Source organism: Malaclemys terrapin, chromosome 8 (assembly GCF_027887155.1).
Source record: "Malaclemys terrapin pileata isolate rMalTer1 chromosome 8, rMalTer1.hap1, whole genome shotgun sequence".
NCBI classification, from domain to species: Eukaryota; Metazoa; Chordata; order Testudines; family Emydidae; genus Malaclemys; species Malaclemys terrapin.
In genome coordinates this window covers 17,500,217-17,526,734 of record NC_071512.1, presented here as the reverse complement: position 1 = coordinate 17,526,734, position 26,518 = coordinate 17,500,217, and positions in this window count along the sequence as shown.

Sequence of the window (26,518 nt, the reverse complement as noted above, 5' to 3'; positions counted from 1 at the left end):
TTGAACAGCTTTTTCATACTGGTCCCCGTCATTCCTGACTTCTGCCTGACTCCAGATGATGAACGTGCATTGAACCAGAACAGGGTATAGTACTGCGTTCACGACTCCCTAGGCTCTTGCAGGAATTTTTCTTCAGAACGGATTCAGAACTGAAATACGATTACATGACAATTCACATTATGCTCCATTGATTACTTTCCCTGGATGATTTGAGTAGTTTCTCAGTCTATTTTTGCACTAACAGGATCAACACTTCACTTTATTTTTTTTTTAAGGTGACTGTAGCAGGGTGCTGGTGCAAAAGCACCTAATCAGCCCCTGCCCAGTCACCAGCGCCAATCACGGGAAGCAGATTGGGGCTGATGGAAAAGGCCTGATGCTGGCCTGAGGATTGGCAACACCTGCTGGCCTGACAAGCCAAGGGCTGTAAAGGCTGGGAGGGAGCCAGAAGACGGGGGGCAGCCAGAGAGAGGTCAGTTAGGGAGAGAACTGGAGGCCTCCTAGCTGAAGGCTGACTCTGCCTGTAAAAGAGGTTGAATAATCCTGTAAAGCTTGTAAATAGATAGACACTGGTGGTGGGATAACTGTAGGTAAATAAAGACACAGGTGTTGTACAACCCTGAAGCCTCTCTGAGCCTTATTGGGGCAGCAAGCGGGCATCAGGAAGAGGGGTGGGTTGTGAACCCTGTTACAGTGACTAAAAGAAAGAAAACAGGAAACTTCCGTCTGGGTTATTCCCTAAAATGTCAGCTGTATGAACATATTGTTTGGGATAAATCTAGTTAAGGGCTATATCACGTTTCTTCTGTGTGTAGGATTGGACTGACACAAACTCCTAATTCAAATCCCATTTAGGTTTATTGACCTACAAAATTACTTCTACAACGCTAATAATGCTAGGCACTGAATAGTTGGGTTACTGAAAAAAAAGGATGCACTGGACAGTTATTTAAATACAGCTATATATCAACCTGCAATACATAGGTTGGAATTTGATAGTTGACACATTCCACTCAATTGTCAAATAACATAATAGTGCCACATAAATAAAGCTAGAAACCATAATGTAGATCACAGCTTTAAACATGAATGAGAGCCTTAAATTGGCAATTTGACTGTTATGCCTATAACGCTAAAATTCTTCCAAGACTCTGTCTACTACATGATTAAATACTATGTCAAAATACCCATCTGTTGTTGAACACTGCATTCAAACTGACCAGCTAACTAAACTAAACCTCCCCTAAATGATTTTTCTGCCTGTGTCCTACCACAGTTTAGTATACATGTAATAAAATTATTGCTTATACTTATAGTTCTATCTTGTGCATATATTTAATCTCTCTTAGAAAATGTCTAATAACAATAAATATAAAAGTTAAACCAGATTTGGATAGCACTTTGGATGTGAGTCACCAAAGTAGATCAATGTTTTCTTTCCTCCAACTGCAAGTTATCTATTTCAGACTATTGTATGTTCCTACTGACAAAAATAGGCATTTTTCTTGAGTTATCTACAGCTCCTTTGGCTGACTTCTTGTGATTTGAGGATTTTGCTAGCTCTGCTATTAGTGTTTAAGGTTCTTAATTCAGAGGTTTACTTACACTACACAGTATTCTACATGCTGGTAGTTGTATCTTTAGGTGAGCAGAGCAGTGTGGGTTTGCATATTTTTTGATTGATGATTTAAGAGGTGATTTGAGGGAGATAGGGTATTAGAGCTGGTCAGAGAAATGTTGACACCCATATTCAATAATATATAATACTAGAATACAATACAATATTTTAAAAACTGAAAATTGAAACAGAACATGTAAATTTTGATGAAACAATGACCTAAATCATACATATATTTTCCTTCATAGAAAAACTTCAAAACTTTTGTTCAGTTTTGGAATGATTTTGAAAAATCTCAAAATTCTTTGCAAAATGGAAATTCCATCCTCTACACAGCTCTAGTATTAGATTTGCCTGCCCAGTCCTCACATTGGATCTGTAGTCTGTTTCTGGTTTACAGAAAACAGTGTGGCCTATTGGATAGAGCACTGGTCTTGGCAGTGGCACTGGAACACTTTCCTGAGTGGGGGAGCTGCGCCCCCCCTTACCTCTCCCTGCACCCCTATAGCTGGGGCTAGGAGCAGGGCTGTGGCTCTGGGAGGGGGGACTTGGACAGGGGTAAGGGGACTGAGGCTGGGGCCACAGCTGGGGGTGAGTGCAGAGCGTGGGACTGGCCACTGGGACCCTGGGCATGGGGTCAGGAGCAGAGCCCTGGGCATGGGGCCAGGAGCAGAGCCTCAGGTGTGGGGCCAGCAGCCAGGATCGGGGTCAGGACCGGAGCAGCTGGGTGTGGAGCTGGGCGCAGGGACGGCAGCCGGGACCCTGTGTAAAACCTGGGGGTGCTGCAGCACCTCCCGCACCCTAAGTTCCTGTGCCTGTGGGTCTTGGACTTCGGAGATGAGAGTTCTATTTCAGGCGCAGCTACTGGCTTGCTGGATGACCTTCAGCAAGTTTTTTCACGTATGTGTCTCAATTTCCCCATCAGTAAAAAAGGGATAATGATACTGATTGCCTTTGTAAAGCACTTTGAGATCTAGTGATGAAAAGCCTCACATAAGAGCTACGTATTTATTATTTATTATTATAAGGAGTATCTTGTTCTATTTTTAATAGTATTTTGTATTTTTATTGTTTGGATGCAAACACAGCTGCTAAGAAAACCTTGATGGAGGTCTTGTATAACCTCTTCATGCACAAAAGTAAGACTTGTAATGGGCACTACTACTACTAAAAACAAACCAACAAACAAAAAAACTCACATCAATCGCGCTACAGTATTTTAGTGTACCAGGTATTTTGGAGGGACAATTATTGAGCAAGGAACACTGGAAAATATTGTAATACAGGTAAAAGCCACAGTGAGGAAATCATGCTTTTTTTTTTTAAGCGGCCAAGAGAGAGAGAAAGAGAGAGCACCCCTAAAATGCAGTATAGAAATTGCTAAAGGATAAACGCAGTTTAGTGTTATGTCTCACATGAATCATAAAAGGAATGAAACCTTCCTTTCATTATTTGATGACTACACAGTTTTAATTAGGGTGACCAGATGTCCTGATTTTATAGGGACAGTCCCGATTTTTGGGTCTTTTTCTTATATAGGCTCCTATTAACCTCTACCTCCCTCCCGATTTTTCACACTTGCTGTCCGGTCACCCTAGTTTTAATTGTCTTCATTGTATTTCCCCAAGGAAGCAACACGTTGCTAGCGTCCTCTGCTTTAACTTCCTGTTGTTCCCTTAGCGCTTCCTGTTCCTTCCAAAGTATAGGACTGTGCAACAATGAGGCAGAAAGAGGACCATGTTTTGACCATGGTCACAAGTAACCTTTAATACACAAAGACTCAGTTAGCTGTAATTCCTGTGTAACTGCAAGTCGCTAAGTAAAAATGACAATGTGATGACTAATAATTTACATACTTGTAGCGTTTGCGGAGTACTTAGTGCCAGTCATTGTAAAGCATTATCTAAGCTTGTTGCAGAAATACTTAGCCACAGGGAATTTGCTTTATGCATTGAAAAGAATGGCATGTATTTCAGTACCCATAGTAATGTCTGTTTCCTTAGCTTAAATATCACTCTCCAGCGTTCTTTCATTTCACGTATCTTTTTATGTATAAGAAGTTAAATTCCTAGGTAAAATAATTACATGTAAATGCTGCTAGGCTATTACACTCAAGGGGCCAATTTTCTAGCCATTTGTTGGCATCTGAAATGTCAAATTTATTGCATGGAGGGTATAGTAATGTATACTACATATACTTCAAAATAGGATATGAAAGGCTCTAATCAAGTCTGCAGAGGTAAATTATGAAGATAGCTGGGCATCACAGTAGGAAATACGCTTATTTAAGTTAAGCCAAATGATTGTTTTATTTAAAATAGACTGTGGATGAGTTTATCTGTTGAGACATTGTCAGCCTCTCAAAGTCCTTGAGAGAGTCCTTGGAGGCAAGGTTAAGGTGCAAAGTAGAGGAAAATATCATAGCGGAGCAACATGGTTTAGGAAGGGAAGGAGTACTATAGACCAGGGTTTCCCAAACTGGGGTCCACAAGTTGTGTCTGGCTCCAAGGGATCCGTGAGTCTTGTCTGGGGCCGCCGGCTGCGCTGATCAACTCCTCCCCCCCCCCGTGCCTCCTGCATGCCGCGGAACAGCTGTTCAGTGCGTCTGGAAGGCGCTGGGAGGGAGGGGGAGAAGCGGGGATGGGATGCACTCCGGGTAGGGGGCGGGAAGAGGCGGGGCAGGGGTGGGGTTTTGGGGGAAGGGGTGCAGTGGGGGCAGGTCTGGGGTGGAGGGGGGGTCGAGTACCGCCAGGTAGAGAGGAAGTCGGTACCTATGCTGCCTTAGTTGTACATACCCCCTGGCACCTGGTGGAGTCTCAGCCCCTGCCCTGGCAGTGATAGAATTTATGCTCCTCCCTACCCTACTAAGATGGATCCCTAGAAGGGGGGGATGGTTCCACTTCACTTTATTTTTCCTTTATATGATTCAGCTAGCTTTAAAGAGACCTATCACCAGGATTTCATGCCTAATGTATCCTGTGCTCGAGCCAGCATTGCATGCTCCTTGACAATCAGCTCTTCCCCCTCCCTCCCAGTACCTCCTGCATGCTGCTGAACAGCTGTTCAGCGGCATGCAGGAGGCACTGGGAGGCAGGGCCGACGAGAGGGGGGGAAGCCGGTACAAATTACTGGGGCCCGGTGGTCCAGAAGGGGGCCTGGGGCCTGGCTTCCCCGCCCCTCTCGTCGGCCCTGTTTAGCCCCACCCTTGCTGGGGGGCCTGAAAATTTTTTTTCACTGGGGCCCGAACCCGCTCTCAGCGGCCCTGCTGGGAGCAAGAGGGGGGAGCGGGGATGTGGTGTGTTTAGGGGAGGGGTGGAAAGAGGTGGGGAAGAAGAGGGGTGGAGGTGGGATCTTGGGGGAAAGGGTGGAGTGGGAGTGAGGACGGGGTCTAGGGCTAAGCGGGGGATTTGTGTGAGTATGAAAATTTTAAAATCAAAATGGGGGTCCTCGGGTTGCTAAAGTTTGAGAACCACTGCTACACACAAAATTTGAAAGAATGATAAGCGGCGGGTGTAACTGCTATGTAGTGTTTCTTGATCTTGATAGAGCATATGACTTGATTCTGCAGCAGTTGGTGTTTGGATCATTGAGATGGATGAGAGGGAGACTTCATGAAGTCAAGATGATAGAGGAGCTGTATTGAGGATCCAGAGCTATGGTAATAACACGTGAAATTTCAGACAGTTTTGTGGTGACTCTTGGACTGAGACAAGGCAGTGTGATGAGTCCACTTCTCTTCATCCTAGTTATGGAGTTAATTAGTAGGAGAACCAAGCCTGTGGAGACACAGAAACAACTAATGTATGCTGATGATCGAGCCCTTTTGGCAAAGAGGGCTTGGTAAATATGGTATCAGAGTGGATACCAGGGTGAAAACCATGGTTTGAAGGTAAGCACAAACAAAACTGAGGTTATGTAAGTAGAGACGATGGAAGAAGAGCTGATGATTGAATTTTCAGTAGAGAAGCTGAAGCAGAAGAAAGAATTTGTGTGCCATTAGAGAGAGATCTGGAGATATGTACTAGTGGTGGGCCACCATTGCTTTTTAGTTAGTGCCACCAATGCTTGCTTTCAGTTTTCTATGCCGGGTCAAAGTCCTGTCCCCGGTGGCAAGCCCTGAATAAATTTTTTCCACAGGGATACTCCATGGGTGTCATGGAAACAAAATTCTCCCACCCTGGTTCCAATGGACATTACTGCAGCCCCTAGGGCTTGAGTAGCTTCAACAGCCACTGCACTTCCCCATATGGAGGAAGTTTGGTGTGTGGATCCGGCTTGTTCTAGATCAATTTGCCACATCTCTCCCCCTTCACAGTGGCATATGTAGGCTCTCCACATACCAACCCCCTCTGTACAACAATATCATACCAATTCCATTGTGCTCAGGGTCTTCCATGGTCCTTACTCAGGGTAGAGGATTTTGCCCATTGCAAATTAAGCCTAATGAGCCATCTGTAGCATTTCACTTGATGCTAACTTCTTTTAAAGTTTCTGTATATAAAAAGAGAGGCAATCAATATAAACGCCTATCTCCTTGTAAGATAGATCACTAATGAGTTGTAATTGCTTCCCTACCCTACAGGAAACTAACTTCTTGAAGAGGTAAGGATTATCTTGCTGCATGGCCCTGGGAGGTTATTATTTTGGGGAATTAAATTAATTAGTTTAGACCTATTAAAAGCAGAGAGAGCTGAAAAATGGCAGAGGAGAGGCAGAACAATGCTTTTTTGAAACTGCAAAGACTGGGAGTGAAAGGCTGTATTAGCAAAATTATGTTTTTCTTTGGGGGTTGTGCAGTTGTTGGGGGAAAAGTAAAAGGTTGTGCTGAATTTGTGTGTGTGTGTGTGTGTGTGTTTTAAAGGCAAAGAGCTTCGGTCACTTCTTTAGGGGAGAGGAGAATATATAGTTAATACATAGCTTTGTCGCATTCAGCTGTATACATTGTAAAGCTGGAGCTGTCATCCTACTTGCCTTATCTCAATGATAGGAAGAAAACAGAACTATTCATGACAGTCAGATGAGCAGGATTTGGCCCATGTTAGAGTATCTATATTTAGAGACCCAGTATGAGGCAACCAAAACGGATTATGATTATGAGGCTGTACATAGTGTTTCTTTAAATGTGCAGCAGATAATCGGGAAGGGGTCAGAAGTGCTAAAATGAAGCACTAAATGAGAGGGAGAAATGGAGTAGCAATAGAGATCATTAATAATACTTTACTTTTATTACAATTATCTAGATTTTTATATGGAGCTCATCACCACAGTATCTGAGTGCCTTATGACATGGTGTCAGGAACTGGCTCATTTTGACCCACATTTTTAAATTCAGGAAAAAAATTATTAGCCACGAAGATCTCCAGGAGGAAGGCCAGGAAAATTTCTTAGTGGCAAACAGAGGCTGGATGGTGATGTGCTGGCAATATTTTCACAAAGTGCTTTCCCAGACATTTCCCCCTTTACTTCTCATGAACTTCATGCCCCAGGGGACATGGTGGGTTTGCAGAAAGGAGAGGTAAAGGGCTAGGAAGTCTGTTCATTTTACTTCCCTGCATGGGGTGGATAGCTCAGTGATTTGAGCATTGGCCTCCTAAAGCCAGGGTTGTGAGTTCAATCCTTGAGGGGGCCACTTAGGCAGTGGGGGCAAAATCAGTACTTGGTCCTGCTAGTGAAGGCAGGGGGCAGGACTCAATGACCTTTCAGGGTCCCTTCCAGTTCTATGAGATAGGTATATCTCCATATATTATATTAAGGAAAAAGGCTTTCTCATAATGAAGGAGGGAATCTGCATTTGGCAAATGCTGGACTGTCAATGTTGATTTTCAATAAGTCTTGGAGCACTGGGGAAGTTCCAGAAAACAAGAAGAACACCAGTGTTGTGCCAATTTTTAAAAAGGGATGAGCTGGGTAATTATAGGCCTGTGAGCCTGGCATCGATCCTGGACAAGATAATGGAGTATCTGATGCAGGACTAGATTAATAGTGAACTCAATGAGTATAATGTAACTAATACAAATCGACATGGGTTTGTGGAAAATAGATCTTGTCAAACTAACTTGAAATCTAATTTTGATTAGATTACAAGTTTGGTTGATAAAGATAATAGTGTTGACATAATGTACTTAGATTTTTATAAAGCATTTGACGTGATGCTTTGTGGCATTTTGATTAGAAAACTAGACCTATAATAAAATGAACATGGCACACATTATGTGGATTAAGACCATAAGAACGGCCATAGTGGGTCAGACCAATGGTCCATCTAGCCCAATATCCTGTCTTCCAACAGTGGCCAATGCCAGGTGCTTCAGAAGGAAGAACAGAGTAGGCAATCATCAAGTGATCCATCTCCTGTCGTCCAATTCCAGTTTCTGGCAAATAGAGGCTAAGAACAGCCACAGCATGGTGTTGCATGCCTGCCCATCCTGGCTAATGGCCATTGATGGACCTATCCTCCATGAGCTTATCTAGTTCTTTTTTTAACCCTTTTACAGTTTTGTCCTTCACAACATCCTCTGGCAAAGAGTTCCACAAGTTGACTGCGTGTTGTGTGAAGAGATACTTCCTTTTGTTTGTTATAAACTTGCTGCCGATTAATTTCATTGGGCGACAACTACTTCTTGTGTTATGTGAAGGAGTAAATAACATTTCCTTATTCACTTTCTCCATACCAGTCAAGATTTTATAGACCTCTATCATATCCCCATTAGTCATCTCTTTTCCAGGCTGAAAAGTCAGTCTTTTTAATCTCTCCTCATTCAGAAGCTGATCCATACCCCTAATCATTTTAGTTGCTCTTCTCTGTACCGTTTCCAATTCCAATATGTCTTTTTTGAGTTGGGGGTGAATAAATCTGCACACAGTATTCAAGATGTGGGCGTACCATGGATTTATATGGAGGCATTACGATATTTTCTATCCCTTTCCTAATAGGCCCTGACATTCTGTTCGCTTTTTTGACTGCTGCTGCACATTGCGCAGATGTTTTCGGAGAGCTAGTCATGATGACTCCAAGATCTCTTTCTTGAGTGGTAGCAGCTAATTTAGACCCCATCATTTTGTATGTATCGTTGGGATTATGTTTTCCAATGTGCATTATTTTGCATTTATCGTCATTAAATTTCATCTTTCATTTTGTTGCCAAGTCACCCAGTTTAGTGAGATCCCTTTGTAAGTCTTTGAACTTAACTATTTTGAATAATTTTGTATTATTTGCCAACTTTGCCATCTCACTGGCAAAAAAATCTGACTGATGGGTCTCAAAATGTAACTGTAAACAAGGAATCACCATCGAGTGGGTCTGTTTTCAATGGGGCCAGCAGGGATCAGTTCTTGGCTCAATGCTATCTAACATTTTTATCAATGACTTGAAAGAAAACATAAAATCACCATTGATAAAGTTTGCAGATGACTCTTAAATTGTGGGAGTAATAAATAACGAAGAGGACAATCACTGATTCAGAGCAATCTCGATTGCTTAGTAAACGGAGTGCAAGCAAACAACATGCATTTTATTACAGGTAAATGTATATATCTAGGAACAAAGACTGTAAGTCATGCTTATAGGATGGGGAACTCTGACTCTGAAAAAGATTTGGGGGTTGTGGTGGATGATCAGCTGAACATGAGCTCCCGGTGTGATGCTGTGGCCAAAAGAGCTAATGTGATCCTGGGATGCATAAACAGGAAAATCTTGAGTAGGAATAAAGAGGTTGTTTTACCTCTGTGTTTGGAACTGGTGACTGCTGCTGGAATATTGTGTCTGGTTCTGCTGCCCAAAATTCAAGAAGGATGTTGATAAACTGGAGAGCATTCAGAGAAGATCCATGCAAATGATTAAAGGATTAGAAAACATGTCTTACAATGATAATAGACTCAAGGAACTCAATCTATTTAGCTTAACAAAGAGAAGGTTAACGGGTGACTTGATTAGTCTATAAGTACCTATATGGGCAGTAGCGGATTATCCAATGGGCCCACATGGCCCATGTCCAGGGGCCCCAGAAAAATGGGTGCCCCAGCAGAAATCCACCGTGGGACAGTGGAAGACAGGAGTCCTTGCAGAAGTCCTGGGGCCGGCAAGGTAAGCCCCAGCACCCGATGCAGGGCCCTGGCAGAAGTACAGGACAGGCGAGACAGAGGAAGCCCCAGCCAGGGGCGGTTCTATGTTTTTTTGCCGCCCCAAGCACGGCAGTCAGGCGGCTTTTGGCGGCATGCCTGCGGGCGATCCACTGGTCACGCGGATTCGGCGGCGTGTCTGTGGGTGATCTGCTGGTCCCACGCCTGCGGCATGCCCGCCGCCGAATTGCCACCGAAGCCATGGGACTGGCGAACCTCCCGCAGGTACGCTGCCGAAGGCAGACTGACTGCTGCCCTCACAGGCCCCCGCGGCTTGCCGCCCAGGCATGCGCTTGCTGCGCTGGTGCCTGGAGCCGCCCCTGGCCCCAGCACCCTGACCCTGATCACCAGCAGATGTGTTGCTTGGGTGGGTGGGTGGGGCAGGGCGGGGGAATTCCCAGCAATCCAAACCTGGTCCCTGGCAGAAGCCCAAGGCAGCGGAAGAAGCCCCAGTGCCTTGACCCTGGCTGCAGCCCTGGGATTGGAGGAGCTCTCACTCCCTGTCGCAGCCTCAGAGCTGGAGGAGCACTGACTCCCTGCTGAGGCCCTGAGGCCATGGCGGAGGGACAGAGCTTCTCCGGTTTTGGGACCACAGTGGGTCGGGTCTGAATCAGATAGGACCGTGGGCAAAATGAGAGCAGGGCCCAGGGGAAGGGGCAGAATGGGGCGTGGTCATGGGTGTGGCCGCAGATGCAAGGGGCAGAACAGCCATGGAAACGCAGGCAGAAGGGGTAGGGAGGGGCCCCCTACTTTCTCTGGCTCCTGACTCCCGGAGACCTTAATCTGACTCTGAGTAGGGCTCCCTACCCTAGGGTTAGGTTTTGTATGGGTAGGGCACTGGGTGTTAGGGTTAGGATTCCTATGGGTAGGGCTCCATGCGCTAGGCTCAGGGTGCCTGTGGGTAGGGTTCTTGGAGTTACGGTTAGGGTTCCTATGGGTAAGGTGCTGGGGGTTAGGGCTCCTATGGGTAGAGCTGTCAGCCCTAGGATTACGGTTCCTGTGGTTAAGGCTCCCAGCTCTAGGGTTAGAATCCTATGGGTAGAGCTCCCCATCCTAGTGTTAGGGATCCTATGGACACGGTTCCCCACCCTAGTGTTAGAGTTCCTATGGGTAGGGCACTGGGACTTAGGGTTAGGGTTCCTATGGGTAGGGCTCCCCACTTTAGGATTAGGGTTCCTATCTGTAGGGGACTTGGAGTTAGGGTTTGGGTTGCTATGGGTAGGGCTCCTTGCCTTAGCGTTAGGGTTCCTATAGGTAGGGCACTCTGCCTTAGGGTTCGGGTTCCTATGGGGAGTACTCCCCATCCCAGGATTATGGTTCCTATGAGTAGGACTCCCCGCCCTAGACTTAGGGCTCCTATGGGTAGGGCACTTGGAGTTAGGGTAAGGATTCCTATCGGTAGGACATCCCACCCAAGGGCTAAGGTTTTTATGGGTAGGGCTCCCTTCCCTAGGGTTAGGGATCTTATGGGTAGGGAACTTGGAGTTACAATAAAGGTTCCTATCGGTAGGGCTCTCCACCTTATGGTTAATTTTAGTAAGGGTAAGACACTTGGACTTAGGGTTCCTATGAATAGGACTCCCCACCCTAGACTTAGGGTTCCTATGAGTAGGGCATTTGGAGTTTGGTTACTGTGGGTAGAGGTCCCCATCTTAGGGTTCGGGTTCCTATGGGTAGGGCTCGCTGCCCTAGGATTTGGGTTCTTATAGAGTTAGGGGTAGGTTCCTATGGGTAGGGCACTTGGAGTGAGGGTTAGGGTTCCTATGGGTAGAGTAAGTGGCAGATTATCTAATGGGTGTACGTGGCCTGTGCCCAGGGGCCCCGGCGAATTGGGGGACCCTTGAAAAATGGGCTCCCCAGAAGAAATCCGCCGCTTTGCTGCAGAAGCTCAGAGCCCTCACAGAAGCCACGAGGCAGGCAGGGGAACCTCCAGCGCCCTGAGCCAGGGCCCTGGCAGAAGCCCCAGGCGGGCAGAAAGCCCCAGCACCCTGTCCCCGGCAGAAGCGCAGGGCAGGAAGGAATCCTCAGTGTCTTGACCCCGGTCCCCAGCAGAAGTGCCAGGTGGGCAGTAAGCCCCAGCGCATCGACGCCGGTCCCCTGCAGAAGCATGGGGTGGCCGGGGAAGCCCCTACGCCTGCACCCCGGCTTCAGTGTCAGAACCCAGAGGGGCTCTTGCTCCCTGCTGTGGCCTCTGGTCTGGAGGAGTTTTCACTCCCCACTCCGGCCTCGGGGCCATGGTGGGGAGATATAGTTTCTCCAGTCTTGGGGCCGCGGGGGGGAAGGAGCCAACGGGTTTACTAGCTGCGGGGGTGGAATGGGGTGGGACTGTGGGTGAAACGGGGGCAGCGCTGCGGGGGAAGGGTGTGGAATGGGGTGAAGCCATGGATGGGGCTCCTGGCACAAGAGGTGGGTCTTGGCAGTGGCAATGGCCACTTGTTCTAGCCTCGGGCCCCTGGAGACCTTAATCCACATCCATACATGGGGAACAAATATTTTGTAATGGGCCCTTCAATCTGGCAGAGAAATTTATATGATCCAATGGCTGGAAGTTGAAGCTTTACAAAGTCAGAATGGAAATAAGGCATACATTTTTAGCCACAAGAGTAATTAATCTTAGAACAGTTTACCAAGGGTTGCATTGGATTCTCCATCACTCAGAATGTTTAAATGAAGATTTTTATCTTCTTCTAAAATATATACTCCAAGAATTATTGTGGGGAAGTTATATAGGAGGTCAGACTAGATGATCACAATGGTCTTCTGGCCTTAGAGCAGAGGCACCAGAACCAGGGGGGCAGGAGCAGAGAGGCCATGCTGCCCACTTTTTAACATGGGCATAGTAGCCTTGGGCATACGCAGAGCGGTGGTGATAGGGACAGCACTTTGTGGCAGGGGAGCTGATAAGTTGATCAACTCCTCTGCTGCGAAGTGCAGCTACTGCTAGTGATGCCAGCCTCTTCCTGGTGGGAGGGTGGGGGGCTGAGGTGGGCCTTAGCCCCCCCCCCCACTTCACAGAGCCCCGCTCCCTACTCCTCCTCTTTCCCCAAGGCCCCATCTCCTGGCCAGGCTGGAAGCAAGAGCCATACCCGAACTGTGGTAAGAGCTGCCCAGTGAGCCTGGGCTGCTGTTGGGAACCCTGGAACCTTCACTTGCCATGGGTGGTATGGCCATGGGGGTGGGGACATGGACCAGGGTCTTCTCCCCCCCACAACCAGGGTAGGTGGAGGGTCCAGGTCTCCCACAGCAGCTTGGGCTCCTTGGGCAGCTCTTACCATGGCCTGACTTGGTTTCCATCCTGGGTAGGAGGTAGGGCATTGGGGTGAAAAGGAGAAGCAGGGGGCGGAACCCCAGGGGGAAGAGGAGGAGCAGGGGGCGGGGCCACAGTTCCAGCACTCCTGCCTTAAATCTATGAATTATTACTGCTCTTTGCTGGAATTGTTTGTAACTTGATCCCCAAAAATGTACCTAGTCTCTTGATGATTTAGCATGATACCCTGACAATATCATTTGACATTGGGAAGGATCAGGCAAAGATTTTGCTGGCAAGGAGTGGTCTTCCTCAAAACTACATTTCTTTTTAAAGTAACTACCCTTTGATGCACTTGGACAATTCCCGAGAGTGACTGTGTGTGTATATGCATGCGTGCTTTCCCCAGAAGTAGGAATCCCACAGAAAAGTAGTCTCTGGCAGGAATGATTCAGCATGATCCAAACATGAGATATGGACTCAGTCAGAGGCAGGCAACTCACATGAACCCTCTCTTTAGTTGGGTCACAAAACTTTTACACGGGCTTTCTAAGGGCCCCTCCAGCCGTTCACTAAAAATGGAGCATTTAAAGCAATTTTTATTTAACAAAACACCCTAAAAACAGAGCCGTGTTTCATGCTTCTGCAGTGGATTCAGGTGACCATTCAGAGTGCAGCTGAATCACATACAGATGAAAAAAATGAGGAGAACTTGTGGCACCTTAGGGACTAACACATTTATTTGGGCATAAGCTTTCGTGGGCTAGAACCCACTTCATCAGCTGCATGGAGTGAAAAATACAGGAGCAGGTATCCACGAAAGTTTATGCCCAAATAAATTTGTTAGTCTCTAAGGTACCACAAGGACTCCTCATTGTTTTTGCTGATACACACTAACAGGGTTACCACTCTGATACAGATGAAAGCTTGCCCCAGGTTGCGGATCAGCAGGGGATACCAGTGGCTAGTCATTTACCCTCTCAGTGGGACATTGGTTTCTGGGTTCAGCTTTTTTCTTTTCCTGAGGCAGCTCACATTGCAGGATGATAAATCTAACTGGTAGCAATGATCTGTAAGAGGAAATGGGCTTCACCTCTGTGCTTGAGTATTTACTGTAGGGGAATTTGAGATCTTTCTAGAAGAGGCTAAGAATGCCACAGAGAAAGGAGCAATTTATCAGTCTGTTTACATGTGAACTACCTCTGAGTGTGCAAACAAGTCAGATAAAACTGATTCACTAATCTGTGCAAAAACGCTAATGTGTGTTTTTACCACATAGATAGTCATTTAAGCAACTGAGCACAGATTTGCAAAGTGGAGGCTTCTCATTGTATTCCCCCCTCCCCTTTTGCATCTGATCTGGGCCAGCCGTCATCTGCATCTTTTATTCTTACTGTTCTAATGAAGCATTATAGGATGGTCTTGGGATCAGTGCACTAGCCTGGGACTTGAGAGATCTGAGTTCAAGTCCATGGCCTGCCTCAGATTTCCTGTGTGATATTAGGCAAATCATTTAACCTCTCCGTGCCTTGATTTCCCCATCTTTAAAAATGAGAATCTTTGGGGAAAAAAAAGGATAATACTTCCTTTCCTCAGAGGAGTGTAGTGAGGAGAAATTAATTAAATATTGTGAGGAGTTCAGATACTGCAGTAATGAAAGCCATGGAAGTACCTAAGATTTAGTCTGTAGAGCAGAGACAATAACTTTCAGAGAGTGGGTAAGTATTCACTTCACTTTAATATACCTTTTGTATCCATTTTCAAAATGAAATATAACTACACTTTTATATACCCAAACCAGAATTATACAATTAATATGGTGGACATGGCAGCTTTAATTTGTAGGTTTCAGAGTAGCAGCCGTGTTAGTCTGTATCTGCAAAAAGAACAGGAGTACTTGTGGCACCTTAGAGACTAACAAATTTATTAGAGCATAAGCTTTCGTGGGCTACAGCCCACTTCTTATGCATCCATTGGGAACTGGGTGTCTGGGTGCTGGAGAGGTAACCGGCTGAGCTGTTTTTGGTTAAAGTCTGCTGCTTTGGGGGCATGGCCCAGACCTTGAGTCTGTTGCAGCAGGCTAGCATGTCTGGCTCAACAAAGCAGGGTTCTGGAGTCCCAAGCTGGCAGGGAAAACAGGCTCAGAGGTAATTTCAGCATGCCAAGTGACAGTTCCAAGGGTATCTCTGTGACCGAACCTGTCATACAAAGGTCTCTGGGATTTTAAACAGTGTGTGTGACCTGCAAGTTTAGATGGTAAGATACCTTTGGCATTGGTGGGCTGGAACAATTTTTATAGTAGGGGTGCTAAGAGCCATTGAACCAAACTGTAAACCCTGTATGTGATGGGAAACCACTTCAAACCAGGGGGTGCTGCAGCACCCCCAGCACTCCTAGTTCCAGCACCTATGTTCGGCATCTTTGACTCTTCTATACTAGGGGTCTCAGTGCTAGTCACATTGACAGAGCTGACCCAGTATTAGCAATGATGGATCTTTTTTCAAAATTCCATAGTGTAGACATGGCTATACATATTAGAATAGAAGCGGGAAGATGGAAATCTGTGTCTGTATCTCCCATGTTGCATCACCGTCTCCCTTCTGACCAAGTGATCTGATGTGACATGGCTGCCAATGTATCATGGGAGATATTGTCCAGCCAGGAAGCCTGGCCAGTAGAAGAGAATGGGGGACTTCACTCATCTACGCTACAATTCCCATGAGGCAGTTTACCACCAGAGGGAAATGCAGTTTAATGTTGACTGACTTCAACAAAATGTTCAATTTGGGAATATCAAAACATTTCATTTTTGAATAAAAATGCTGAAATGAAATGTTTTCACATTTCCAAATCAAAGATTTTGTAACTTGTGAATTCCCCCCCAAATTTCAATATTTCAGCCTTTTTGTCTCAAATTTAGGATAAAAGCAAATGTTGAAATGCTTCCCATTGCCAAATTCTTGATCTTTTTCACTCCATTGTAGTGTAAACTTTGTGCCTCAGTTTCCCAATCTGTAAACTGGGAATAGTATTTACTGCTTTTCTTAAAGTATTGGATGAAGAGTGTTTGTCGTCCTGGCTCAGCACAGCACTCAAGCACTTAACTTTTAGCACATATTCGAGTATTGAGCTGAATTGGGGTGGACTTAAACACCTACTTAAAGTTATGTTTAATTTTTAAACCAGTGCTTAATTGCTTTGCTGAATCAGGATCATGTACTCCTATTGGCCAAGTTAATAGTAACATTGATAATGCTTAAACACGACTCCATCCAGAGCCTCTTTGAGTAAAATGATGATGGCTGTGATGGGGGACGTGGGCATGTGGAGATGAAAGGATGACAACCACATGACAGAGTGTGTGTTTCCGTATCAGAGGGAAGTGAAAGAGACTGAATTGCTCATAATTCTGGTAGTAAGCTATACACCCATAAAAACATAAGAATGGCCATTCTGGGTCAGACCAAAGGTCCATCCGGCCCAGTATCCTGTCTACCAACAGTGGCCAATGCCAGGTGCCCCAGAGGGAGTGAACCTAACAGGTAATGATCAAGTGATCTCTCTCCTGCCGTCCATCACCACCCCCTGACAAACAGAGGCTAGGGACACTATTCCTTACCCGTCCTGGCTAATAGCCATTAATGGACTTAACTGCCATGAATTTATCCAGTTCACTTTTAAACGCTATTATAGTCTTAGCCTTCACAACCTCCTCAGGCAAGGAGTTCCAGAAGTTGACTGTGCGCTGTGTGAAGAACTTCCTTGTATTTGTTTTAAACCTGCTGCCCATTAATTTCATTTGGTGGCCCTAGTTCATATTGTATGTATAGTTGGGGTTATTCTTCCCAATGTGCATTACTTTACATTTATCCTGCTTCTGATGTACTTTAAAAACATTTTGTTATTACCTTTTGAGTTTTAGAATCATAGAATCATAGAATATCAGGGTTGGAAGGGACCTCAAGAGGTCATCTAGTCCAACCCCCTGCTCAAAGCAGGACCAATTCCCAACTAAATCATCCCAGCCAGGGCTTTGTCAAGCCGGGCCTTAAAAACCTCCAAGGAAGGAGACTCCACCACCTCCCTAGGTAACGCATTCCAGTGTTTCACCACCCTCCTAGTGAAATAGTTTTTCCTAATATCCAACCTGGACCTCCCCCACTGCAACTTGAGACCATTGCTCCTTGTTTTGTTATCTGCCACCACTGAGAACAGCCGAGCTCCATCCTCTTTGGAACCCCCCTTCAGGTAGTTGAAGGCTGCTATCAAATCCCCCCTCATTCTTCTCTTCTGGAGACTAAACAATCCCAGTTTCCTCAGCCTCTCCTCATAAGTCATGTGCTCCAGACCCCTAATCATTTTTGTTGCCCTCCGTTGGACTCTTTCCAATTTTTCCACATCCTTCTTGTAGTGTGGGGCCCAAAACTGGACACAGTATTCCAATGTCGAATAAAGGGGAACGATCACGTTTCTCGATCTGCTGGTAATGCCCCTACTTATACAGCCCAAAATGCCGTTAGCCTTCTTGGCAACAAGAGCACACTGTTGACTCATATCCAATTTCTCGTCCAAAGTGACCCCTAGGTCCTTTTCTGCAGAACTGCTACCTAGCCATTCGGTCCCTAGTCTGTAGCAGTGCATGTGATTCTTCCGTCCTAAGTGCAGGACTCTGCACTTGTCCTTGTTGAACCTCATCAGGTTTTTTTTGGCCCAATCCTCTAATTTGTCTAGGTCCCTCTGTATCCGATCCCTACCCTCTAGTGTATCTACCACGCCTCCTAATTTAGTGTCATCTGCAAACTTGCTGAGAGTGCAGTCCACACCATCCTCCAGATCATTAATAAAGATATTAAACAAAACCAGCCCCAGGACCGACCCTTGGGGCACTCCGCTTGAAACCGGCTGCCAACTAGACATGGAGCCATTGATCACTACCCGTTGAGCCCGACGATCTAGCCAGCTTTCTATCCACCTTACAGTCCATTCATCCAGCCCATACTTCTTTAACTTGGCGGCAAGAATACTGTGGGAGACCGTATCAAAAGCTTTGCTAAAGTCAAGGAATAATACATCCACTGCTTTCCCCTCATCCACAGAGCCAGTTATCTCATCATAGAAGGCAATTAGGTTAGTCAGGCACGACTTCCCCTTTGTGAATCCATGCTGACTGTTCCTGATCACTTTCCTCTCCTCTAAGTGTTTCATAATTGATTCCTTGAGGACCTGCTCCATGATTTTTCCAGGGACTGAGGTGAGGCTGACTGGCCTATAGTTCCCCGGATCCTCCTTCTTCCCTTTTTTAAAGATGGGCACTACCTTAGCCTTTTTCCAGTCATCCGGGACCTCCCCCGATCGCCAGGAGTTTTAAAAAATAATGGCTAATGGCTCTGCAATCTCACTCGCCAACTCCTTTTTGGCTAGCTGTTCTTCAAACTCCTTTTTGGCTTTTCTTATTACATTTTTACACTTAATTTGGCAGTGTTTATGCTCCTTTCTATTTACCTCACTAGGATTTGACTTCCACTTTTTAAAAGATGCCTTTTTATCTCCCACTGCTTCTTTTACATGGTTGTTAAGCGACGGTGGCTCTTTTTTAGTTCCTTTACTGTGTTTTTTAATTTGGGGTATACATTTAAGTTGGGTCTCTATTATGGTGTCTTTGAAAAGTATCCATGCAGCTTGCAGGGATTTCACTCTAGTCACTGTACCTTTTAATTTCTGTTCAACTAATCCCCTCATTTTTGCATAGTTCCCCTTTCTGAAGTTAAATGCCACAGTGTTGGGCTGTTGAAGTGTTCTTCCCACCACAGGAATGTTAAAAGTTATTATATTATGGTCACTATTTACAAGCGGTCCTGTTATAGTTACCTCTTGGACCAGATTCTGCGCTCCACTCAGGACTAAATTGAGAATTGCCTCTCCCCTTGTGAGTTCCTGTACCAGCTGCTCCCATAAGGGTTTGTTTGCCATCCTCTGCAGTTCAGACCACGTGGATGCAAATAGCAGTGTGCACCAAAATGCTGTGCTGTAACTTCTCTGTGTGGATACTGTGGGCGCAAACTAAAAGGTCTCTAATTCATGTTTAACATAGTTCTTTTCAAAGAGGACTACTGCAATGCAAACTAGGAACCTTTTAGTTTGCATCCACAGGGGAGAGTTACAGCACTGCACTTTGGTATGCACTGCTATTCACACCCCTCGTACGAACTGTAGGGCAGCATAGACATAGCAAGGTACCAATTTGAATCCATCCCTATCAGTAATAAGCAAATATTATTTGCTCTTGGCAACCGATAAAATAAATATAGTTCACTGTGCAGGTGTCTGCTGCACAAAACAAACCATCATATAGGGAGTCTCCCGGAAGCCACAGAAGCCAATCCGGGATTTTTTAGGCCGCTAAAAGTCCGGTGGCACAGCAGGGCTCAGACAGGCTCCCTACCTGCTCTGACTCCGTGCCTCTCCCAGAAGCATCCGGCATGTTCAGCCAGGGGGTCTTCACGCGCGGCCCCCGCCCAGAGCGCTGACTCTGCAGCTTCCAGGCTGGGAATGGGGAACCACAACCAATGGGAGCTGTGGGGGCGGTGCTTGCAGGCAGGGGCAGTACACAGAGCCGCCTGGCTGCCCCTGAGCCTGGGAGCCACTGCCGGCCATGCTGCCGCTTCCAGGAGCCAACCGAGATAAGCACTGCCTGGCCAGAGCCTGCACCCCAAACCCCTTCTCACACCCCAAACCCCTGCCCCAGCCCCTTCCTGCACCCAAACTCCCTCCCAGAACCTGACCCCGAACCCCCTCCCGCACTCTAACCACCTGCCCCAGGTTCAGCCTGGAGCCCCCTCCCACACTCTGAACCCCTTGCCCCCACTTCCCAGCCCAGAGCCCTCACCCCCTCCCACACCCCAACCCCGTGCCCCAGCCTGCTGAAAGTGAGTGAGGTTGGGGGAGAGTGAGTGACGGAGGGGGGCTGGAGTTAGTGGGGTGTGGGGCCTTGGGGAAGGGGCGTTGCCTTGGGGCAGGGAAGGGGCAGGGCAAGGGTGTTTGGGTATGTGCAATTAGACAGTTGGCAACCCTACCACCATACAGTAATTGACATCAATTGGCACTTTTGCTGGCATTCTTACCAAAGAGGCCAACAAGCAAATAGGTCATGAGGGATTACTCTTAGCTATCACTAATGGTGGGCCCAGCAGACTAAGGCTGAATCCCACTAGATGGTGCCATTGTGGGGAATGCTGCACTGCTCTTCTCACGGCCTTAGCTGGTCTCTGGACAAAGGGCCTGGTTCTCCAGGATTCTCCTGCCAGTGGCCTTTGAGGGTCCAACATTCATACAACAACTTAAAATGAAGAGGTGAAATAAAAAATACCAACTTCGAATTTGAAAAGAAAAGAGAAAAAGTGCTTAATGATAGTCGGAATTAATTGCAATATTACAAGTGGTTAAGCTGACTGATGGAGTCTTTACATGAAATGCTCTATTTCTCTTTTACAGAAGGTGTTTTCCCGTGAAGCTGATGCAAGCGTCTCCTACAAAAGTGTTTCACAGCTGTCCCAATCTCATGATATGTGTCATAACAAACTCCTGTTTGCCTCTGCTTAAAAAGGAACAAGTAGTATGTTAAGGTAATTAATTAAACTGACAAAAAAAGCTTGAAAATGGAAAGCCCTAGTCAGGAAGACAATGGATTCTGAGACTGTGAAGTTTTTATTTCATTTCATTCTCTGAACAGAGCATGTTTTAATCTAGCACATTAGCAAGGTGTTTGCTACATACAGTGGGATGTATTACTGTTTCCTATGTAGATTCAGAGGTAATATCTGTAGAACCTTTCATTTGGAACTATGTAAGCACAGGGCTTTGGCTGCTCTGGGCAGGTGTGTGGGGATAGGGAAAAGTGAAGGAAACAATCACAATGTTTGTTTTGCTCCCTGAGTGTAATGAGAGGAATAGTCCTAAGCGGCGTGTCTGGACGTGGAGGGACGGCAATGGCTCTCTCAACCTGAGCACTAAGTAGCACCAGCTGGCCATTGTCCTGGAGAACACAGAATGGGTATAGAAAGCAGTGCCTGTGTGTGGTGTTTCTTCCCAGATAGGGTGACCAGACAGCAGATGTGAAAAATCGGGACAGGGTGGGGAGTAATAGGAGCCTATATAAGGGAAAAAAACCCCAAAATTGGGACTGTCCCTATAAAATTGGGACATTTGGTCACCCTATTCCCAGATGTTATACTTTGCAAAGCCATAATATTTCTTTTGATAGCACTCAGGCACTGAAGGCAATCCCTTCCTCCCCTGTCTATTGTTTTGCCCAAAAGGGGTAATGTTGCACCTGTTTAATAGCTTTGCAGTCTCCAAGAAGGGCTTTCTCAAAAGAGGTAGTAAGCTGTTTAGGGTACTGTGGTGGGGTGGGCGCCCCAACCCCTGAGAAAAGGGCTGGAACAGGCCTTTGAGGCTGCGCAGCCCGGCAGCCAATCAACAGAGGTCTGTTGGGAGCCAATCAGGGCAGGGCAGAGGCAGCCAATCAGGGCCGGGTGAGGCCCTATATAAAGGCTGCCTAACAGGAGGAGAGGCAGTCTCTCCCTGATTGGCAAGGGAGGAGGACTGGCTCCTGAGCTGAAAGATAGCACCTTGGACAGAGCAGTGCTGGGGAAGGGCAGAAGGAGCTGGGGAGGTGGCCAAGGAAAATCCCAGGCTGCTGGCCTTGTAACAAAGGGCCGAACAGGTGCACTGGGCCAGAGGGGAAGCGGCCCAGGGACAGTAGTCTGACAAGGGGAGAGGAAGGCTGCCGCTATAGGGTCCCTGGGTCGGTACCCAGAGTAGTGGGTGGGCCTGGGTCTCCCCCTTCCCTCTTGTACTACACCTGGCTGAGGGGGAGCGTGGCCGGATACAGGCTGTGGCTGGCCCCTATGACAAAGGGGCTAGACTTTGAGGCTGCAGTTGGCCACTAGAACAGGTGCAGACGGAGGACTGCTGATAACACCAGACCCCCAGAAGTGGGTGAGACTGGAGCAGTGGGCACTGCTGGAGGGCAGTGTCCTCAAGAGGACGCTGCCGAATGGGGAGCAACGCGGGTCCAGATACCAACAGGGGAGCAGACGATGAATGGGACACCACCGGCAGAGAGCGCCCTGCAGAGGGCAGAGCTAATTCCCAGACGGGCCAGCGTGAGGCGCCGCGGTGGTGAGTCCCAAGACCGTCACAGGTACCAATTCAGTTGCTAAGTATATGGTATATGTTGATTTAAGAATTACCAACCTATAAAACTAGAAGTTGTTCTCTTCTGCACTTGCCTGCCAAGACCCAAGTTCATCCTAAAATACTGTAATTGGGAAAGGGAAATGGTTTGCTTTTATTTTAATAGCCAAATGCAGCAAGTGAATACCATTCCGTTTAAAATAAGACAAAAGTGTTAGGATTACGTCATGTATTGACTTGCTATACTCTGTTATTGGGGGCTGACAATAGAGGGCACCATGGTTTGTTTATGTTCAGTAAGAGAAGAAAAAGAGGCCAAGAAGGGAAACTGCTGAGGATAGAAATAGATACAGTCTTTCTGTGCAGAATCTGCATCCCTACTCAGTAGGATGACCACATGTCTGTATCTCAAAAGATGGCTTTTATTTGGTACCTAATGAGCCACGACTTCAGTCCAGTGAAGAGCTTCTGTTCTATTCCTTTTACTGTGCCTATCGCCATATCTGAGTGCTGACCAGTTGTGTGTTGAGTTGTATGACTAATATCTGTTTCAAGAGATTATTTTTTAACAGTGTGTTTCCAACTCAACTGCAGACACCATTTGGTGCAAAGGATGTTTCAGGGTGAAGATTGGGCTCCACCAGGGATCTGCACTTACTCCTTTACTTTTCATAACTGTGATGGCCTTCATGCTTAAGCAAATCCAAATGGTAAGTGGTATGAAGTTGAGCTATGTAGATGTGTGTCCATTCACTCACCACAATGGCGCCATCTGCTGGCCATCTCAGGGATTAGCTCTCTCAACCAGTGCACCCTCTCCTGGTGGTGTCTCTCTCATCGTCTCCATTTGTAGACCCACAGCGTCCTTTTCCATTACTTGGCCCTACAGCCATGCCACCATCTGTGTTTTCCCCTTCTGAGGAGGGAGGCATAGGGGGAAGTATCTCCTAGTTCTATAGTCCAGCCACTTCCTCAGTGGCAAGTGTGGGGGACCAAGGCTTGTCCACTGCTCTGGGTCCTGACCCAGGGACCCTATAGATAGCAGCCTCCTGCGGCACCTCTTTAACTTCTGTCTCCGCTGTTTCAGTTCTTTGGGCCACTTCCATATGGCCTCAGCAACTTCTTCACCCTCTTCTCAGGGTCTTGAGCCAGATAGTCCAGCAGCCAGCTAGGAGCTCCCTCTTGCTCCCCTGATACCTGCTGACAGCTTCTCTGTCCAAGATACTTCCTATTCTCTCAGCCTCTCAGAGACACTGTCCTCATTCCCTGAGTGCCCAGCAGCCACTGAACCTGCTCTGCCCTGCAGCTCCCTTTTATGAGGGCCCACTGGGCCCTGATTGTCTGTTCCGTTCAGCCTCCCTCCTATTGGATGCTTCCTGTGCAGCCCTTACATACCAGTGTGGGACAGATGCCCTATCACAAGATGATATTTCACTGGTGAGGAAATTTTGGTCCAGGTGATTGATGCCTGGAACAGGGAACTAACAAAGTATGGCCTTAAAATCAGTAACCAAAAGACAGAAGTCATGTGGGTGACTTGCGTGGAACCAAGACAGATAAATATCAACATTAAGGGCCAGTACATAAACCAATGTCTGTATTTAAGTACCTTGGGGGCTGGTTAGTGGCAAATGGAGAAATCAATGGAAAATTGTAAACAAGGCTGCTGAGCATGGGGGAAGTCTGGCAGAAGACATGTGGAATGATTTATGATAAGTGGATGCTCAGACTGCTTAAGGGACAACTATACAAAACCATGGTATGATCTGTGCTTCTGTAGAGATCCGAGACATGGGAGACCAAAGAGAGGCACTTGAAGCCATTGAAATGAGATGTTTGAGGGCAGTGAGATGGACGATTGGTTGCTGGACCAAATGTGGAATGATGTCATTGAGAGTGAGATCAAGGTCTGCAGTATCAGAGAGAAGCTGTAAGAGAGGAGGCTGAGATGGTATGGGCATGTGCGAAGGATGGAAGAAGGGATTCCTGCTAAGGAGGCATTTGAGACTAGCAGTCCTGAGTGGAGAACAAAAGGCTGTCCAGTAGAATGGAGAATAGACTGTTTACAGGAGGATAGAGTAGATATGGACCGAGCATTTTACTGGTAAGCCTGGGAAAGTCTGTCCTGGCCTGACCCCAGCTAGCAGGGAAAAGGGGAATACGTTTCCAATCCCTAATCTTACAGAGCATTAAGCATTTTGATATAAAAGTATGACTATGTACTATAAATAAATCATTGCAAAGAAAATAAAACGCTCTCCCTTTTTCATACAGTTGGAAAGGTAAGTGGTCACCTTAACTCCCAGTGAATCCTGGAAACAGCCAATTCATCTCAGACATCATTAGCTTCCAGTTTGCTGCAAACTCAGGACAGCTTCCAAAGATAGTAATGAATGGTGAACATGTGCTTTTAGGGTTGTGGATTATGTGACGAGGAAACTTTTCCTTTGCACAAAAGGAAAGAATGTTTCACCTAACAAAGTATATGCTTTACTCATCCATGCTGGGTAAATAAGAAATAATACTTGTGAATATTTATTTTAAAAATCAAACCTTTTATGTATCAGAATTATTTGCTCATCAGTATAAGACCAGGGAACAATCAAGATACATCCATCAAATTATTAAAAATAATTACTGTGAAATATGACTGGTTGAAAATTTCCTGTCAAAATTGTTTTTGATAGATAATTGGGTTTTGAATTAAACAAAATTTTCAGAAAGATTGTCTGCTTTCTCTGGAAAAAATTTTTTTCCATTTAAAAAAATGAATGCCCCAGATCCAAAATATTTGTAGCTGCAGTTGAAATTTCTGCCGAAAAGCAAAATGTTCTGCAGTGGAGGGGTCCCGCTTTTTGACCAGCTGTCCTATGAAATTTATCAAATCCATTATTTAAAAGATATTCAACCAGCTCAATTCATGAGACTTCTTGAAGTTCTTCAGTCTATTGAAGAAAAGTACATACATCATACAAGTACACACAAGAAAAATACATACTGCTGCTACTTAAAAAAAATCTTGAATTTTACTTCAACAATTTACTTCATGTTTTAGTGTTGAGTGCTGCAATAGCCACAAGACTGGAGAGGAGAAATTTGCCTATAGTTTCTAAAGCACTTTGGATATCTTTTTTTTTTTTTTTTTTTTTTTTTTTTTACACAAAAGAGGGGGGGGCGGTACATATACTTCAGTTAAATACAAGTTATTGGGCTCGATACAGGAGAAACTAGGTGAAATGTAATGGCCTGTGATGAATGTCTGATTAGGCCATCTAATGGTCCCTTCTGGCCTTAAACAAAATGAATCTATCAATGCAAGATATTAACCAGTGGCTTGTAGGAAAATAGGTCCTGTCTTTTGCATAAATCCTAATAAATAATCACAAACTAGAGATGGTCCTACCCCAAAACACTGCGATCCAGGCATCCCTGAACTTTGGGCAAGTTTAGATCTGGATCCATACTTTAACTGGTCCTTATTTGTGTAACAGGCCAAATGAAAACTCAGAATCTAAATATCCCCAACCTTTGGGAAACTTGGATATAGTTTCTGATCTACACTTTGAACTTCAAACCCGTTTTCTAGATAGAGCCTGATCCAGAATCCATTGAAGTCAGTGGCAAAACTCTCATTGACTTCACTGGGATTTGGATCAGGCCTAAAGCAAATAAGAGTTGACAGGTTCCTGCTCCTGGAAAAGCTGACACATTGGTGCATGTGGTATAAATGCTCAGTGCTGCTGTTCCTATCTTCAGAATATGCTTGATAACCACAGGACTTCAGTTTAACTGTTTAAAACGCCTAACGTTTTGTCATCTAAAAACTGGAATATTTGCTGGTTGGAATTAATTGCAGTGTTACAAGTGGTTAAGCTGCTCCTCAAGTAAAGCCTAATGTGGCATAGATGCCCAGTGGGAATTTTGCCATTGATTTCTGTGGTGGCAAGATCAAGTCTGTTTTCCGTACAGCCTCAGTAGCTGTTTCCAGCTGCTAAAGTTAATTAAGAACTTTGAAAAAACTAAACTTTGTTTAATGTTACTTTTCCATGTAAGCAATTGCTCTTTGGCTTTTCTGCTGTGACTGCCAGCAAAGGCACCATGTGCCAGACACGTGCCCTTTAGGAGCTGTCCAGAAAGAACACTAACTCATTTCATGCAGGCCACCAAACAGCCGCAGGAGAACAACTTTCACTCACTAACAACCTGAGCAAGCAGCCTAGAGGTGGAAGGTTCCATTGCCGCTCACGTGAGCAATGGAGTTTAAAGAACTCTTTCAATCACAAAAAATGCTTATTTTAGGCCCCTGTCCAATGTCTGGTCATCATTGCAGATGTGTGGTG